Source organism: Micropterus dolomieu, linkage group LG05 (genome assembly GCF_021292245.1).
Source record: "Micropterus dolomieu isolate WLL.071019.BEF.003 ecotype Adirondacks linkage group LG05, ASM2129224v1, whole genome shotgun sequence".
Classification (NCBI taxonomy): domain Eukaryota; kingdom Metazoa; phylum Chordata; class Actinopteri; order Centrarchiformes; family Centrarchidae; genus Micropterus; species Micropterus dolomieu.
In genome coordinates this window covers 21,027,989-21,046,946 of record NC_060154.1, presented here as the reverse complement: position 1 = coordinate 21,046,946, position 18,958 = coordinate 21,027,989, and the positions used below count along the sequence as shown (strand labels likewise).

At 41.3% G+C, this 18,958-nt stretch overlaps 1 long non-coding RNA gene across 2 annotated transcripts in view; it reads right to left on the bottom strand.

Moving 5' to 3' along the window:
* LOC123971514 overlaps window positions 1-18,465 on the bottom strand; it is a 39,870-nt gene extending 21,405 nt beyond the window's left edge. For both annotated transcript variants that reach the window (XR_006825211.1, XR_006825210.1), the window contains exon 1: window positions 18,297-18,465. This is a non-coding gene — a long non-coding RNA (uncharacterized LOC123971514). The remainder of the gene's footprint in view (window positions 1-18,296) is intronic.
* Between the last annotated feature and the right edge of the window lie 493 nt (window positions 18,466-18,958).

The following is an 18,958-nucleotide window of genomic DNA, read 5'->3' as shown; positions in this document are numbered from 1 at the left end:
CTAGTTGTAAACAAACAGCTGGCCGAGCGAGTTTTTCCGACTTGTTAACTGGAACACCGTCAACTCGGGTATGACGTCATTCCCAGCTCTGACTCCGAGGTAAATGAAACACACCATTACAACGATGATGCTAACATGTTGATGTTTAGCAAGTATAATGTTGACCATGTTTAACATCTCAGTTTAATGTGCTGTAAACACAAAGCCCAGCTGATGGCATTATTTTGCAAATATTTGTTCATATACCAAAGTATTGGACAAATAGATGAAAATTTAAGGGATCACATCCTGAGAGAGACAAATACAAAATGTAATGGCAATCCTTCCATCGAAAAACCACATAATGAAGCTAGAGAAAACCTCAAAGGATCACCAAGTCACCAGGCTTCATCTTCTGGGAACCAGGAATGTTAAAATTTCATGGCACTCCATCCTACAGTTTGTGAGATATTTCTTTCTGGACCAAAGTGATGGACCAGCTGACATTATCAGCACAGAGAAATGGCTGAAAATTTCAGTATTACTCATTGCATGTCATATGCTTTCAAAACCAATAATTAAACCATACATTTTAAACAGCTTTTATTTGTTTTTTCCAATGCAAATATTGCACCATTGGGTAATAGCATCATGTCTTACTTTTGGAATTCTGACAAATAAATATACACATTTTTGTGTTTTCCTTGTAAATGATCATTAGAATATACATTGTATATAAAACAAATTCTACATAATCTGAATCACAATAAACATTGTGCTGAATCTAAATTATTCACCGTGATGTTCAGATGATTGATTACATTCATTCAGCTGACACTAGATGGGTCACAGTGAATAATTGAACTTGGGTCTTTCACACCAAAGGCATGCGTCTTGTCCATTGCGCCATCACCACCCCGGTTGATAACGGAGCAACTTCATTTATGATTGCGAAAATAATTTCTAAATTCTATAAAATGAAAAGGTAATTTGTTACAGTTGTCATTACTGGGAATGGTTGGGGAGTGTGTGATACTGAGTAATAGACATAGATTCATGACACTGTTCCAGCAGCGTTTTTGAACTTTAACATGAGTTGTAGCAGGCGAGATGAACTATTGCTACCTCTGGCGACTCGTTAGTGCTAAGCTAATTACTGATGCTTTGGTGGAGGGGTGGGGGTGGGGTGGGGGGTAAAGGATGTGAGGGGAGGAGCCAGGCTAATGAAGGATTAGACAGATGTTGTTACCCTGTTTCCTTTTGATGGGATTTCTGTGCTAAGGGCTATACGCTGGCTGGCATTTAATGATGGCCATTCGGGTGTCATTGGAAACAACACCAACTAGAAAAGTGGCCCTGGGAACGAGAGCAGAGAAAAGGAAGGAAAGGAGATGTGCAGTGACACTGTGAGGTTTAGTTAATTAACCCCTATTCTGCACCGTGGCTGCTCTCTGCTATCACCTCGCTCTGGGAGACACACAGAGCATTAAAGGGATGTTTCGCTGAAAACACTGCTGTAAGAATACTAACATGTCGCACTGCTATATGTCCAGAGCTTGTGTAAAATACTGATGTGTTCCCCATCAACAAAGAGTGAAAAAAAATGAGTTAAAAGGTATACATGTTGTGAGAAATATACATATCTTTGGGAGTTGTCATGGTAGCTCAGTTCTCATTGATATGCACACCAGCTTATAATTTCAGCTCTGGTGATTCTCAGAACAGGATGAGTCACACCTACCCGACTTCACCCTCTATTACTCCTCTTTCTCAGTGCTCGCTTGAGACTGAATTTATCTACATTTGGAAGACAAAATATTTACTTATAGTATATATCGTTTGCGCCCTAACTCATATTTTGTCTTGTTTCACTGTATTAATCACCAAATACTCACACAGAAAATGCCATAAACCAAACAGATACTGCTCCACTAATCAGTATTATCTATATTAACAGAGGATCAAATGACGTCATGAAAAACGTTGTAGTGACAAACTCACAGAGAATTATCATCCAACTCTGCAGCGTGCCACATCTCTACTGAGCTTTTTAACCTCTTTTACCTCATTGTTTTGGTACGGCCCACAATTTCTGCTCTGATCAACCTTGTTTCCAGCCGCAGCAGGGAACAGTTTTCAGATAAAAAGCTCTGATAAACTCACTGTACGCTATTTGCCAAGCTCCACAGAACAGACAGACAAAGTTAACGAATATCTAATGAAGAAGGTCAAACATTTAGCCGTAAAAGGCCAGATATTTCCCATGAGGTGGTGGAGAAAAACAAACAAACAAAAAAACAGAATAAAAGGTAGAATGAATATTGGACTTACATTCCTCTGGTGGCCATGAACCCAAATCAATGCTAATGTTGCTTTTTTTATGGATGTGTAAATTGACAATTGTTCACCAACACACGTTCCTTAAAGGTAAGATTTAGTGGCATCTAGGGGTGAGGGCAGCGAATTGCAACCAGTGGCTCACGGTGCATTCATGTGCTCCTCAGATGGTCCCATTTCCTGCGTTGTGAAGTTGTTCTTCCGACTTCAGTGTGTGTTCATGTGCTCTTAAAGGTATAGTGTGTAATATTTATGAGGATCAACGGACAGAAATGCAATATAATATACCTAACTATGTTTTCAGTGTCGCCATGTTTCTACAGTTGCCCAAACGGACAGAAGTCTTTTCAGTTCGCGTTTTGTCATTACGTTGAATACGTACGAAGCAGAAGAAGAAGGACAAGTAACGTTAGAAGTAGTAGTAGTAGTCGACTGGATTAGAAGTAAGAAAAGAAGAGAAATTTGGACAAACAGAGGCCCACATGTATTATTTAGCACAAGAGTAGACAGAGAGTGATGGCCACCGTAGCTTCTCCTGTGCGCTTGGAAAGGGAGGTGTGAGCGATGCATTCATGTGGTGTTGGAATAATCTTTTTTTAAGGTGTACATGAGACAAAGAATTATACAAAACTTTGATTTGTGCAAAATCACGTATTGCATATACATATTTTATACGGTAAATTTGCTGTCCATGTAGAGTGAATTAGATGTCTGTGTGTTGTTTATATGCTCTGATAATGCTAATCCAACACATCTTTGTTGTAGCGTCCATGTTGATTCCACATTCCGACTTAAAAGCACATGAACACACACTGAAGTCGGAAGAACAACTTCACAACTGAGGAAAATGGACCATCTGAAGACCATGTGAATGCACCGTGAGCTGCTGGTTGAAGTTTGCAACCCTCACCACTAGATGTCACTAAAACTTACACACTGAAAGTTTAAAGGGATACAGGGAAGCAGGGAAAGCAAATATTTCCTCATGGGTTGCTAGCTCTGTGTTTTTCGTGTGCTCAGAAAAAAAAATACGGTTTTCCTACACAGCCCTAGGTCTGTAAATTGAGCACAAACAAAGCTGCTCGGAGCGAGCAGCAGGTGGCAGTAGCACGCTCGAAGCAGTGGGAGAGAGAACAAACAGTGGTAGATTCGAACATGCTGGACTCATTATGGGACTCTATAGCTGTGAAAATGGCTGAGAAACAGCCACAGAGGGAAAGGTCTGAGGAACTGTGAAACAAATTATATGACCAGGTGAGGGGAAGACCTGAGTTAACATCTGTGAGGGTTTTCGATGCTGAGGGCGATCTGTTTCTGCTGGACAGGTGAGTAACGTTAGCTTTGCTGTTCCACATAAACAACAGGGTCAGTATCATTGTCTTATCTGTCTCTTGTCATGTTTGTAATGATCCCAGCTGGTTAGCTTTGTTAGCTTTGTTAGCTTAGCTCAGTGTGTGTGTGTGTAGTAGAGGAGGAATAGACAGAGCGTGTGTGTGAACGGGTGCCCCAGTGAACAGAGAAAAACGGGTCAGCAATGAGCCTTGTTCAGCAGTAAATGAAAGTTACAGTAGAAGTGGCCGGTGAATAAAGACTGCAGCTTCTCAAGACTAAAGAGGATCTCCTGTGTGTTGCTTGCCAACTGTTGAATAAAGAATGAAGGACTTCTTCAGTTCTCTCCCCTCTCTCCCAGTTCTCACAGAACTGAAGAAGTCCTTTGGATGAGGGACGAAACGTCTTCCAGTATCTTCAACCAAGTCCAGTTGCCCTTGATTTTAACCTTCGTTGGATATTGACAGGCTTGTTGTCACACCTTCTACAGTACTGCTAAAACATGCCCTGTTATTGAGGCTAACGTGCTCTCGGACAGCAGACGCTGTGGATTCTGCTATATTTCAGCCTAGTATGACTTGTTACCATGGCAATGTGCGTCCATGAGTTTGGGGGTAGGAGCTTCCGATGGAGCAGTGAAGAGAGGGGAATGTTTTTTAGCAGTTGGACTCAAATATCAACAAACTCTCAGCAGAATCACAAAGTATCTCTTTAAGTTGTAGTTGAAGTTAAATGTGTTATATATTGTGTAGCCTATTTTATATTGCATTTTTGTTATTAGATGCTCCTAAATATTACACACTGAACCTTTAACTTTATAACGTAACAATAAAGATTAGTCCCATTGCCACCTCTGAGCTAGCCACTGCTTCACGAGCTTCTGTAGCTCAATTCAGTCTCTCATTCTGCATTTCTTTCTGAGAAACCTGAAGGTGTTCCCAGGGTTTACTGTCCATATTCTAAAATTAAGTTAAACAATGAATAATTTGTTAGCGTAAAAAGAGCTGAATACTCTAATCTAATCTGAATATGCACTCAACAAACAACCACAAGCACACAGGTCGTGTGTGGTCGGATTAATGTGGAACAAATCAAAAGCCATAGCAACCATGTAAGGCTCCTCCCCAAGGGACAGAGATGAGGAAGCTGCTGATCCCTATGTGAACCAAACTGACTCAACAAGCTTTGTATGTATAACTGTCATCTCTCTCTCTCTCTTTTGTGTGCATCAGTGACAGACTCGTCCAGGGAGTAAATTTGCCCTCTTTGTTTTGTTTTGGGGAGCTTTAATTTTGCTGCTGTTGTAAAATTACCCATAATTGCAGCCTGCAAATGCTTATCCCTCTCTTTCTACTCTCCAGCTACTCTCTAGTGTGCACTAGCTGTAGATGCCAACATACACACACACACACACACACACACACACACACACACACACACACACACACACACACACATACACACTCAGACGGCTACCCTCTGTAGAGAAAATGGTTGCAGCTAAAGGATAGACCCACATTTTCTCATTGTCACACTTGGACACATTGCCACATTGAGACACTCACACATGTTTGCATACACACACACACACACACACACACACACACACACACACCCACACACAGTCACACGTCCACCCCGAGGTTGATAATGAGACTAGGGAAACATGATTTATGTTTTCATAGTGCAATCTAATTGATTTGATTAATCACATTCTTTCTTGACTAATTAAATTAACGGATTACAGAATATTTGGCCACAAACGTGCCCGGAGGCCATGCTGTTAGTTTTCAGAGTTAGATTATGTGTTTCTGAAAAGCTGTGATCAATGAATTTTATGGCCAATAAGTCATTCAAGATCCATTCCTGAAGCGGAGTTTGTGCTTTACAAAACATAAACATGAGAATGCATTTGTCCCAGTAGTAAAGTATTTGCCAGTGAAGTCAGCTAGTCAACTTTTATAATGCAATATGTTTTCATGCAGATGGTTTAGATTGTGAAATTCCACATATGCTCTTGATAATATGTAATATACACTGCATATTGTATATGTACTCCACCTTGTTCTAGTGCTATATAAACATGCTGAATTTAAATGTGGTGACCATATAAAAGATATCAAATAGTGAACAGCACAGAGTATATTTTAATATTATCTTATTCGTGTTGACTCTGTACATGCTGTCCTTATATAGATTAGTTGACCTCTTTTATCCAAGCTTAGGCTGCACTGTATGGTTTTATTCCTGTGGTTGTTGCTCTTATTCCCTCACAGTGAAACTCAAAGGGAATGAGAGTTGGTTGGTTTGGTTCATTTTGAGCCTGGAATTACAAATGTATTTTGGTTGAAGTAGTTTTAAGTATGAGTTTGGAGCATTTATGTCATATTGGAAAATAATTTAATACAGTCTCCTTTATTTATGTTGGATTGCTATGTGATGGACTGGTAAAATGTCCATTTCCCTTGAATAAAAAATCCAAAGAATCTGTGTTTAGAGCTGCATTTTGAGTAGAACAACTTATCTTAAAACAAAATGTCAGACCCTAATTGTTGTTTTAGCTGGCCTGTGCAAAAACATGACAATACAAAACAAAGGTATGAATGAGAGCTCCCTTAAGAGAGAACTCCAGCATTTAGCACCAACAAGTCCTCCAACCTAAACGACAACATGGGTTGTTTATCCATGCCTCCCAAAGGCAACCAAAACTGCTTTGTTAGGTTAGGTTAGTTGGTTAGATTTAGGAAAATGGTTGGTTGGGTTTAAGTAACAAACGCTATTTAAGTTAAAACTCAAAATAACTCCACATTTACTTGGTTTCACATGGGACTTGAACACCATTTTCCTGACTGTAAGTCCAGGGTTTGACCCATCCAATCAAAAACTGTCGCCAACGTCTCTTGACCATGCATCCATATGTGACGACTTGGGAATGAGAACGGGTTGATCTAACCACCCCATTTATAATACATCTCCCTATTACCTCCTTTACTACCGTTGTACGGCCATTAGAGGTCACTGTCTCAATAAACGTAAATATGCATCATATCATGCTGCAAAAAACCCCTATATTGTCATTTTCTGGTGTGAACAGTTTCGCATATAGTATTGTATTGATATAAAGTTGGGGGACTTTGACAGATGGGAAAAAATTGTCAAAACTAAAGAGGCAGGGGGTAAAGCTGCCAGTATACTCCGTCAGAACTGCTCGATGGATGGTCCAATAGCTTCGGATTCCCTCCACCCACACCTTTCTGACATCAGAATCGTTTTTGTAACTTTGCAATCTGACATTTACAGCTACTCCACGCAATGATTGGCCAGCTGTGTTGATGTGAGAAAACAACCAGGGTTGTAAGTTCTCCTTTAAGCCTTTTTTTCATGTTTCTTATCATGTGAACATACAAGTCCAACAGCAAGAATGCCTTTCAGCAGAGACTGTCTGAAAATGTGCTCTGTTTTCCCCATGATATTCACTTCGTCCTCGAGTGTTGCTGTTCAGGACAGCAGTGAACACACTGGATTTCCGACGTGATCAGACAACACGTTGCACAAATCTTTCTATTCTTTTCCAGCATAACCCAGCCCTAAGATCCTGTCCTTTACTCCCTAGTGGAGAGGGACATTTTCCTACACTGCGACTCATGCATCATGAGCCACAGAAAACATTTTACAACTCTTCAACTTTACAATGATCTTTCTCTGACCAAAGGAACATCTCAAACTTCTGTCTGTTATTAAAACCAACAACTGCAAGTGCATTGGATGTACAGTTTCTCTTCACTCATCCACCGGGACTCCACAATGCTACTGTATTTTCATTTATCTCACTATCTTTTTTATGGTTGCTGGATGTCATCTATATATTGACTTGGCTATAGATGTAGTTATGAAATGCCTTGTCCGTGTTCATGTTGAGACTCCGGGCTGCTGAGAGTTGGTGACTAAGATGGCCGTAGCCCAGAAAATGGAAAATAAATTCTGTGCGAGTAGGGTGAGGAAAAGAGAAAAAGAAAAGACTGAGAAAAGGAAAAAGAGAAATACAAGGAGTGCGGGACTTGTGAAGTTTAGAGGTACAGCGGGACCTTATAAAGTGGGTGAAAGAGTGTGAAGATAGAGCACATAAAAAGAGAGCGGGGGATAGGGAACATTGGAAAAGAGAGCAAAGCCAAATAGAGGACAGATTGGTCTGCAGAAAGTGGAGAGCAGCGAGATGAGAAGGAGAGGTTGCAGGAGGGAAAGAGAGAAAGAGTGAGAGAGACAGAAAGGGAAAGAGAAAGAAAAAGAGGGGGAGAGTAAAGAGGTCATGGAGTGGTTATGAAACCAACTCTGACCTAATCTGGCGTGTTTATGACTCTGTGTTTGCCTTTTTTTTCCAAGCACCGAGATGCAGGCTGGAATTAGACTGGGCGGTGGCTTAGGATGAGCACAAAGAGAGAAGAGAGACTGAGAGATGGTAGCATATTGTACCGTCCTTTCAAGCTGAAGAAACAGCTCTGTATGTTTGTGTGCGGCAGCAGGTTGAGGCTGGGAGTTTAGGCAGGGTAACATACAGCTTCATTCAGTTGCACCAAGCAGCACCTGAGCCTGAATCACAGAAGTCCTCTAATCATTAACCAGTGAAATCAGTACAAACAATAGAAAGGTGGTTAGGTAAGTTTCCATCATGTATGTCCAGATATGAAAGGGAAGCCACGCTGGGACTACTGTTTATTTGGCAAATATTGCGTTTAAAAGATACAAACATGGACACCAATAACTTTCCACAGTTGTAAAATCCAGTTTCATAGAATTATAAATACATTAATCTGTCTCTCAAACTTCATCTCACCAGTACCTGAAGACCCTCCAATGCGGCATTTTTCAGCCACGACCAGCAGCTCTAAACCACGCTCTGTATGTTGCTCGGTCCACAAAAATTTCCCCACCCTTTGGGGGCCACCATTTTTACCCTTGAAGGCTGAAATTTGGCATGGGGATCAAGTGTGTGTGTGTGTTTGAAGGTCTGTGTTTGTGTTTATGTCAGTTGTCCAAAAGGGGCGTGGTAACGGGAGCGGCCTATTGCAAAAAGGCGCATAACTTTCAAATGGATTCACAGATTTGCACAAGATTTTGTGGAAAGGTTGGACACAAGCCAAAGGACAGCTGATTAACTGTTCATGCCTATTGGAAAAAATGGTGTGTGGCAGCGTGAGTGGCCTATCACAGAAAGGCTCAGAACGTTTAAACAGATATAAGTGACATGACCAAACTTTGTAGGAACACACACACACACCATTTTGCCACATTCCTCTTCATAACTCATGAAGTGTTTGTGAGGTTGTGTGTGTGTGTGTGTGTGTGTGTGCGCGAATGCATGAATGCCTGGATGTATGCGTGTATGTGGTCGCAGCTATTGCCAGTTTAGGTTTGCTTTAATGCGGGCCTGTTTTCAGACCAAATGCAAGAGTGTGTTTCCAAAGCTCTCTGAGGCAATTGTGTAATTTGTGATTTCTGGCTAAATAAAATTTTTTTTATAATTTACTCACTTTCTGTGTTTCACTGTGTCATGGCTCTCTCCATCTTTGTTTTCTATGGTTCTCGTCTAATACTCCAGCCATGCTTTAAACTGAATTATAGATTTGACATCACATTCCAGGTGACCTGCTCCTCCACCCCACTTGGGTGGTGAGAAGTGCTGCTTTTCTGCTGGATTGTTGTCACATATGGATTGTACAAGAGCGTCTGTGATCTTCTTCTTATCATTACTGAACCACAGACAATGTGACACTAATACTCATTTATTATGCAAATCTTTGAATCCCACCTAAAAATGTGCGAGTACGAACAACTCTCTCCCAAATCTACTAGAATGTGACAGAAAAATATGCAAATCTGTGATGTGATCAAGATCTCAGGTCCATTGACAGTTAAATAACAGTCTGTGATATCTGATATGAATTTGTCCCATTACAAAAACAGAGTGCATATTTCTTTTTGTATGTACATAAATGAGCAGACTCAACAGCAGAGATCAGCAGAGATTAGAAAGCCCATGCACACTGGATACATTACCAAGTTTCGGTGTTAAGACCCCGTCACACCAGCAGTTGTAACAGCATTTTTTAAAAGCAAATTCTATATTTTGATTTCACTTACCAATTTCAGGCTTACCACCTGAGGCTTCATATCAAAACAACTGAAAGTACATCTGCCAACAAAAACAAGCAGCCCTATTATCGACAGTCCAAACTCACACTTGAGATATATTATTGCCTGAGCAGCTAGTTAAAAGCTGCTTACTTATGATATTTTGTTAGTAACAAAATTCCTATTTCTTCATGTACTCTACTCTGAGAACAGAAGTTGATCACGACCTTATGATTCTGTGTTGTCTGAGCTCTGTGCTGAACAATAGGAATGATTCAACAGGGTTAATACCTTTATAGAAACACTTTGTTTGAGCGTTTCCACATAAATTGTGGCTACAATATGTGATAACATCACAGACTGCAGCCTTGGCTGGCTGGATTTTAGTGCCAAGGACCGCATTTGATTTACAATAAAGTAGAATAGGTCAATCATTTGAATCTCAAATACCGTAAAATCATGAGCCGAGCCAAATATTTACAGGTAATGAGGTCGGAGTTTAATTAAGCTGTGCAATACAGAAAAGAATAAATGCTACTTAAACATGCTAGGAATTTTTGCCACTGCAAAGTCATCATAACATTGTGGTAAGTGGGTTATCGTAACAGTGACATATTTTGGAGAGGCACCAAATGTTCCCTGTTCACATGTCATCACAGCCTTTCATCACATTGTGATTATATCAGCTGAGGGATCACGCCAAGCCCGTGTAATATAAACCCTGCGTTGTGCCTTGTTCGAGAGCCGCAATTCATTAATGAACTTGATAGTAGGGGAGTGTGTGTGTGTGTGTTCATGACCAAAAGTGTTTCTATATTAAAGAGTGTGTGTGTGTGTGTGTAGCAGTTTCTGGGAACCAGCAGAGAGGCTCACCAAGTCCGCAGACTGTCTGGGAAAAGGCATAAACAGTGGTGTGTTAATGCTTTCCTCTGTCCGCATCTGACTGCAAAACAGCACTGCTCACAGGCTTGTGTGTCCGCTTCACTTTCTATTGAACAAAAGCCAAAACAGAAAACAGTTCTCCAGCTGCATTTCTTCTGATACAACCGAATGACGTGTTGTACAAGAAGCCTGCACCCTGATGGAAAATTTAGATCTTCAGTCAAAATTCTTCTTTTTTATTCCCAATTATAATATCAACCTGACATTCAGTAGAGTTTGATTAAATGTTTATTATATTTATATGATGTACATACACTTTGCACAAAGGGCTGTTCTGAATTTATGTGTGTATCATGTGCTTTTTTCCTGTAGGGAAAAGGCCAACTAACTACCTTCAGGTTTTCTGTCTTCTCCCTTACAGGGCCTCTTCAACCCCCACCCCCTATTCTTACACACAAACACACTAAATCTCTCTCTCACTCTCTCTCTCTCACTCACTCACTCACTCACTCACTCACTCACTCACTCACACACACACAAATACAAAGATTACTCTGCACACAATCTGTATGACACATGAGAATTTACACACACACACACACACGCATTCCTAGTTGCTCGGCTGAGACGGTATGTGAACAAACCACAGGGAGAGGTAGAGAAGGCCAGGCCTCCACTCCTACTGATTACTGCAGGAGAGAAAAGGAGAGAGGAGGCTGCTGCAAGCTTCTCTCACAATGACCTGCACACACACACACACACACACATGCATACAGAGCTGGATTGGTAATCTGGCATAGGCCTTCTGGGGATTTTCTCGATCGGCCAACCTACCTTGTGGATGATATAATTTAAATTTTTTATATTGCAAAAAAAAATCAAATGTTTTATTGCTAATGAGCGGCTCATTGGTTTATTTTCTATAATGACACTAGGATGGCTGAATCACATCTCTTACTTAAGAGGCCGTGGCACAGAGCCAAACATCTGTAGATGAAGGAGGGCGTCTTTGTCAATGTTGTGAAGATGGATAAGCAAAAATGAAAGAAGGGGGGTACGGAGAAATTGCAGGGAAGAGTCTAGATGCGGATGCTGCTAAATGTGCAATAATCACAGGTATGTTTGCTGTAGGGGCTCCAGCAGTAGCTTAAACATCTACTGCGACACCAGGAACAATTACCTACACAGCAACGTGTGGAAGGAGGAGAGGTGATTAGCTTATTCCAAGTATTGTTTAAAAACGATATAATATTTTTTGTGTGGTTCATCAATGGTGATAAATAATTCGAACATCCCTCAGGCTGCACGCACAACTCCCCACAAAACCGGCACAGTTGGTGGTCTGTCTCTCTCCCTCTCGTACCACACACAAACGCTACGCCACACATGCGCACTGATGTCCCCTACTTTAAGGGTTAGGATCACAATTTTGGATTTATTCAAGCACTTTAAAAATATTTAATAAAAGCTTCTTTCTTTTCACATATTTATTTACAGCATTATACAGTGCATGGTATGGATAACTGTCATTACTATTTGGAATATACTTAAATTGTATATTAGATATATTTTGTCCCTGTTCTGCCCTGCACTCATACAAAGATAAATAATAAATCTCTCTGCTGGCTCCTATACCTCAGTATGTACAAATGCAGACAACAGAATATGCATGTTAAAATCAGATGCTCACTCACATCAATACAATAAGAAGAATTGTTCACACACCTAGACACCCTTTCAGACCACACACACACACACATCCGCGTACCTTTCGGTCTTAGAACACTCTTCACGACATACATTAATGCTTTTACGGCTCCCACTCTTTGACAGACATTTACACTGGCTCCCCTTCTTCCACACTTCTTCACCCTGTTAAACTCCTGTCCTAACACTCCTGTGTTGTTGGAGCCAGGCTCGCACACTCCCGAGTGTAACACTCAATCCCACCATACACTGTACAAGCCATGTCACACACTGCCACACAATAGACTACACCTTCAAAGTACAGGTTGTGCTGCATGCAACACATGCTGAACACACAAAATTTGTGCAGCCCCTTTTCCACGATCCACATTTCTGTGTGTGTGTGTGTGTGTGTGTGCGTGTAGTGTGTGTGTGTGTGATGCTAAAATTGACATGAAACATTTTATTACATTGTTTTTAGATAAAGAAGACTAGACATACATTTCTTTTTCCATTTACGTAATTGTGGTACAGAATAAAAAATGGCACTTTAGCATGGCAGCTGTTTGAGAGAACAGAGACAAATGCTCTTCTTGTACATTCTCTCATATATTGTTGAATTTATACATATGTAACAAACAAAAATAGAAAATAATGATAGTAACACAACTGAGACCTCAACGGATCAGTGACAATCTACATTTCATTTGTCTCAGAAATGAAAAATTATCTAACTCCTCATTTGAATCTCTCTATCTCCTGTACTGGTTTGAACTCCATGCATCTATATCCATCCTGCCAATTCAATTTGATGCATTTGTAGAGCAACAAGAGTCTACAGCCACACTAGCATCTCTATTAGGTTGTCCTTAGTCACAGTAGAGCTTTGAGTTAAATGTTGATGACAGCACGCTAACTTGCTCACAATGGCAGTGCTAACACCATGATGTATGGTCACCATCTTAGTTTAACATGTTGCTAGTCAATTAACACATTATACACAAAGAGGAACTGAGGTGGATGGTAATGTCGTTACTTTTGCATATAATAGTCATAAACCAAGGTATTAAACAAATGAAAATGGCAATCCATCCAAAAGATGTTGAGATATTTCACAAAAAACTTAAAAACCTCATGGTGATGCTAAAGGAAAAGTCACACCAAAGTAAGGAAAGATTCATCTTCAGGGCACCATGAGTGTCCCCAAAATGTTATGGCACTCCATCAAGTAGCTGTTGAGATCTTTCAGTCTGGACCAAAGTGGTGGTCTGGCAGGCCCACATTTCCATCACTAGAGCCACACGACTAGTATGGCAAAATATCGCAATTACTTAAGCACACGAACACCCACCCATCAAGACCCACTCCACATGTGATAAATTATGTGTGTGAAGATGAATGTGTTACATATATCAGGTTGTGTCAAAACATTGGCTCAATGTTCACTGAATGGTTTCTGTTCACTGTACTGGCAAAATAACAGGTGCCAAAGTGCACACACACACACACACACACACACACACGTTTGTACTTCTATAATTGTGAGAACCCCTAATGAAACGCATTAGCTAGCCCCAACCCTAATACTAACCTTAATGTAAACTAAATTCTAATCTCACCCTAAAACCCAGTCTTAACCTGAGAAAAGCCCTTTCAAGAAGTGTACAGCGGCCAAAATGCTTCATAAAAATGTCCCCAGAGTCTAAAACTCAAGTTGGTCCCCACAAAGATTGAATTACAAGAGCATACACGTACACATTGAGCCATATTGTATTTTTCCTGTTGCTGGCCAAGTTCGTTGATGTAAAATGGACATTAAAATGTGCTCTCAAGCATTCATGTGTCCCAGTAAAACATCTGCTCCAGACAGGTTCTCCCTCCACCCAGCAGCCTGATCGGACCCAAAAACAGAGCTCCTTCTTTTGGGGTTTTATGTCTCTCTAGGTTTTCCATGTCTATGTTTGAGCTCCTTTGTAGCTGTAAGAGCTTTGTGCCAAATTAAAGCCAGGTCCCCCTTTCCTACAGGCACCAGGATCTGTCTCGACGTTTTACTGTCTCTCCCTGACTCTACATCTTCTTTTATCTCTTTTCTCTTCCAATTCTGTGTGTCGACAACAATTGGGTGCTAAAATAACTGTGTAAACTAACTAACTGTAAACGCAAGACATGACTTCACCTTCAGTCACGAATTCAGATTTATAGAAATGGAATACTGATGTGACTTGATGCCAAATTAAAGAGTTAAATGTCCAGCGCCGTCTTCAGCTCTGTGTGTTTTGTGTTGATGGGTGGAGGTAGGTTGGAGCTTGGCATCGTTCAGGGCAATGTGGCTCTGCAAAAAAAAAAGAAAAAAACTATCTCTGCTCCTTGCTTTCCTATCGCTCATGCATGCAGCTATTTGCATGTATATTGCAGACATAGAAAATGCATATGGTTGAGAGGTTTCTAAACTCCCAAACCACCATCTATCCTCCTCCTTTTTCTTTCTCTCTCTTTCACTCTGCTCCACATCACCTCATCCCAACCAATCTCAAAATCTTTGTAAAATCTCTCCACCGCCATTTTGTCTGATATCTTTTTCTCCCCTTTTGTCTAAACATATTAGTATACTCCTCTTCTTCTCCTCATTGTTCTTTCCCTTTCTTTCTTGCTTTCTTGGTTGCTTTATTTCTCTTTCTTTTGCTCTTCTAGTGCTGCTTTCATTGTGAGCCCTGTTCGTTTTTTATTAGCAGTCTAGAAAGCGTGACATTTATATGAACTGCTCTTAGAGTTTCTCTTGCCTATTGTCTATCAGTGGAGCTGCAGACCCCTCAGCGCCATGGCTCCACACAGGGTCAGCTCTTGCCCTCTGTCGCCATTCATAATTCTCATATCAGCCAGCAATGAAACTTCATATCTTCATATCAACAATCTCTGCCTTTTAATAACACGGGAAATTGCTGGTCTAGGTAGCTGCTCACAATGAATATTCTGGCTGGATTCATTAAATCAGAAATAATGAAGGAGAGGAAAATATCTTGTTTAGCTATTGTTTTATGAAGATATTAAATCTGTCATTTACAAGTGACATCAATGTTCATTTCTCCAGGTGCGTTTTGTCTACAGCAAAAATGCCTTCATGTTATATCTCTCGCTTTCTCGCATGCACACACAAACACACACTCTCACATGTACAACACAGTGATGATGAGTGTACTGGAGCCTCTAATGACCACAGAACATTTCCCCTCCCACTGCTAAGTCTTCTCATGAGAGAAACCTGGAAACTGTGTGTGTGTGTGTGTGTGTGTGTGTGTGTGTGTGTGTGTTTGTGTGTGTGTGCTTGGCACATGCGCACATTCTCGTATTAACAGACGCAGCTCCTGACTGATCTGTTTAAAGACACACCAGCCACTCTGATTACTGTCTCCATAGCCAGCCATAAATAATGAGATTTAGCTCAATTAGGATCCTCTTGAGGTGTAAAACAAGTGGAGAGGCTACAGTTAGCCTCCAGTAATCCACACAGCTCCTGCTCGGCCTGCCAGTGGATTACAACCCCCGGGTCACTGTTTATCCTTTACGTAAACTAGCTGCTGTGTGCAGTGCTCGGGCTGTAGGACGGAGCTGCGCAGAGCAGACACCTCCTGGCCCGATAGCATCTGATCTCTCAGCTACTTGACGAACAACAGGACACTCCGACTTCCACCTTCCCCCAGCAGCAGTACCATCACCGCCAATGCTCCATCCATCTTCCAGCTCTTTACTCTGGTCTCTATCTCCACAGCTCAGACATTTTGACTGGAAGGGAAATTCAATCTCAGTCATATCTGTTGAGAAGTGGCGATGCTGCTGCCACCTTTTACATTGGGTGGTGTGCCACAGGCCACATGTGTGTGACGCCACACAGGAAGTCCCACACATAAAATCAGACCGTTAAAATACTGAGCTACTGTGAAAAGATCTGATATTCACAGATTTAAAGTATAAGCACCCCCTTTTTGTGTACAAGCCTGAAAATGACAGTAACTCTTCTTGAACCCTTTGGATTACAGCATGATCCTGAAAAGGTAAGTCTTTGAAGTGTACTATCAAAAATTCTGAATTAGTGTGAGTGATACTAAACCAAATTTACAGTGGCACAAACATGTTATAACTTATTTTAACAGGCTGTGTACTTCCAAACAATATAGTTTGTCATGTTCGAATAAAAACTGAACTGGACGCCATCCCAAATATGGCAACAAACTGCACCAGGCCCAATTTTGAGGTGCTGCATGTTATAGTTGTGACCTCTCTGACTAGTCTGAGGCTCAGAGGTGAGATATGGTAACTGTATGGGGTGACCTCCCCTAGGTTCTGCAGATTGATGTAAACTCTTCCATCAAGTTGAAAGTCACTCGTCATCGCCAAATCAAGGATATAATCAGCCTGTGTATTGACATTCTTTTCACAATGTAATGCAGTTTGATTGTCCAGCAATGCTGAAGTTCATATTATCCATGTTTGGTGCCAACTTCAAATCAATGCTGTTTTGTTCATTGGTAAAAGCTGAGCACATTTCACAAGTCAACAAAGTGCTCCAGGATGAATGTGACTCTATGTGCAGCACAGAAAATCTATGTATTCAAGCAAGGAAGGTAATGCAATAAACAAGAGTATCAAATGACTTCTAAGGATGCCACAATGATGACCAAACTGCAAAGATGGCCAATACGACCAGTGTGCATCTCAGTTTTCTAAATGATTGACAGCTCCAAGCCTTTGCTGTTAAAAAAGGCTGCAAACTTCGCCTCAGAGGTTAGAGCAAACCTCAACCAAAATGTGACAAAAACTGTAGTTTTGCAGGGGGAGAATGGAATGTCTCCCAGAGAGGTGTGGTCTGTACGTCTGTTGGTCTTATGGATTTCCATTTTATGGCGTGTTGGTGAGGCCGACATAGATATGGTTTCACTCCCCTTGGCAGAGCCAGGCCCCGCTGCTGACAGCAGGTTTTATTTGATGTGGACGTCCCGTGTTGGGTTTCAGACCTGGCTTTAACATGTGATCTCCATTATGACCAGAGGAGCAACGCATGTTGGTGGATGACTGGTGACTCTGGGCAGACAGGGTGTGTGGGGGTGGAAGAAGAGATGCAGGAAGGCCTGCAGATGGAGAGTGGCGTGAAGGGAAAGGGCGAGAAATGTAAAGTTAGAGAAATGGATAAGGTGGATGAGACAAGAGGAGAAGATGAAATGAAGGAAGGAAAAAAAACAAGAAAGAACAGAAAGATGTGGAAGAAAATAGTCAGTAAAGTGAATGGGGTTTGGTGTAAATGTGAACCAGTTTAATTGCAGCCAGGCCCTGACTGCTTCATATTTACCTACCCAATTACACACACAGTACACAATAGTTCAAAGAGGTGGTATTATGCTCATTTTCAGTTTCACACTCCTATTTAGAGGTTGTACCAGAACAGGGTCACATGGTTTAATTTTCAAAAAACACCATATTTTTCTCATACTGCACATTGCTGCAGCTCCTCTTTTCACTCCGCTCTTGAGCTAGAGTGATGCATCTTACTTGTACAAAATCTTTGTTGGGAGTTGCACATGCGCAGTTCCCTGGTAAGGACTACTAGCCAATCAGAAGCAGAGAAGGGACGGGTCGTAAGAAACAAGGAAGTGTGATCCAAATCAATGCCGCTTCAGACTGAGACCGTAACCTAGCAGATGGTATAAGTTACTCACAAGTCCACAACATCATTGTTCCACATCTTACCACAAACCACTACAAAAATCACCATATTTCAACTCAATTTTACATAAAAATTGGCCAAACAATTTGAACGTTTGCTCAGTAGCTTTCACATTGGGTGTAACATTAGCATTACAGTTATAACTTTAGCGTTGTCAGCCAACGTTTACAACAACTCCGCACTTGAACATTGCCGTGTTTATTTTAAATATAATTCACAACCAATAAAGCATACTTACAGGTTGTGATTGTGAATTTCCAGGCCCAAACAGAGTCGGAGTTGCATCTTTTAGGATTGTTAGGATAGGATTGAACTGTTGCCGGTGTTCTGACGATCTATTCTGCCTTGCCGGAAAATGCTACCATAGCGCAAATCAATAGACTTGACTCTATTCGGCCCTGCTCCGTTTTCCATTGCAGATAGTACCCAGAGATGGTACGTAGCTTGTCGTCATAGCGACGCCACACACAACTGCCGCGACGTAATGTTCAATGCGACACACGCACCAGCGAGCCACACAGCTTTCTCTTTTTTAAGTTAAAACGTTTCAACATTCCTCAGAATGTAAAGACAGATAAGCGGTATGAAAACCTTCCAGCTGTGTTTCCTCTTACATTGTTGCTGCAGCGGTCTGTGTGACGGCGGGAGCAGAGGGCTCTGTGAGCGGGCGGCTGGCCGGCCTCACACGCTCCTCCAGCGGGTTGGCACAGGCTTCCCCAGCAGCCACTTGCGGAGCTCCTCAACTCCGAAAATATTCAAGCACATTTTTGTTCCACCATCACTTCTCGTTAAACTGTCTATATTCGAAATCTACACAGCTGATTCTCAGAGGTGGATTTAGTGATGAAATTCCATATGAAAACTGTAAAATATAAAACTTTCTGTTGCTGGCCTCTGTCT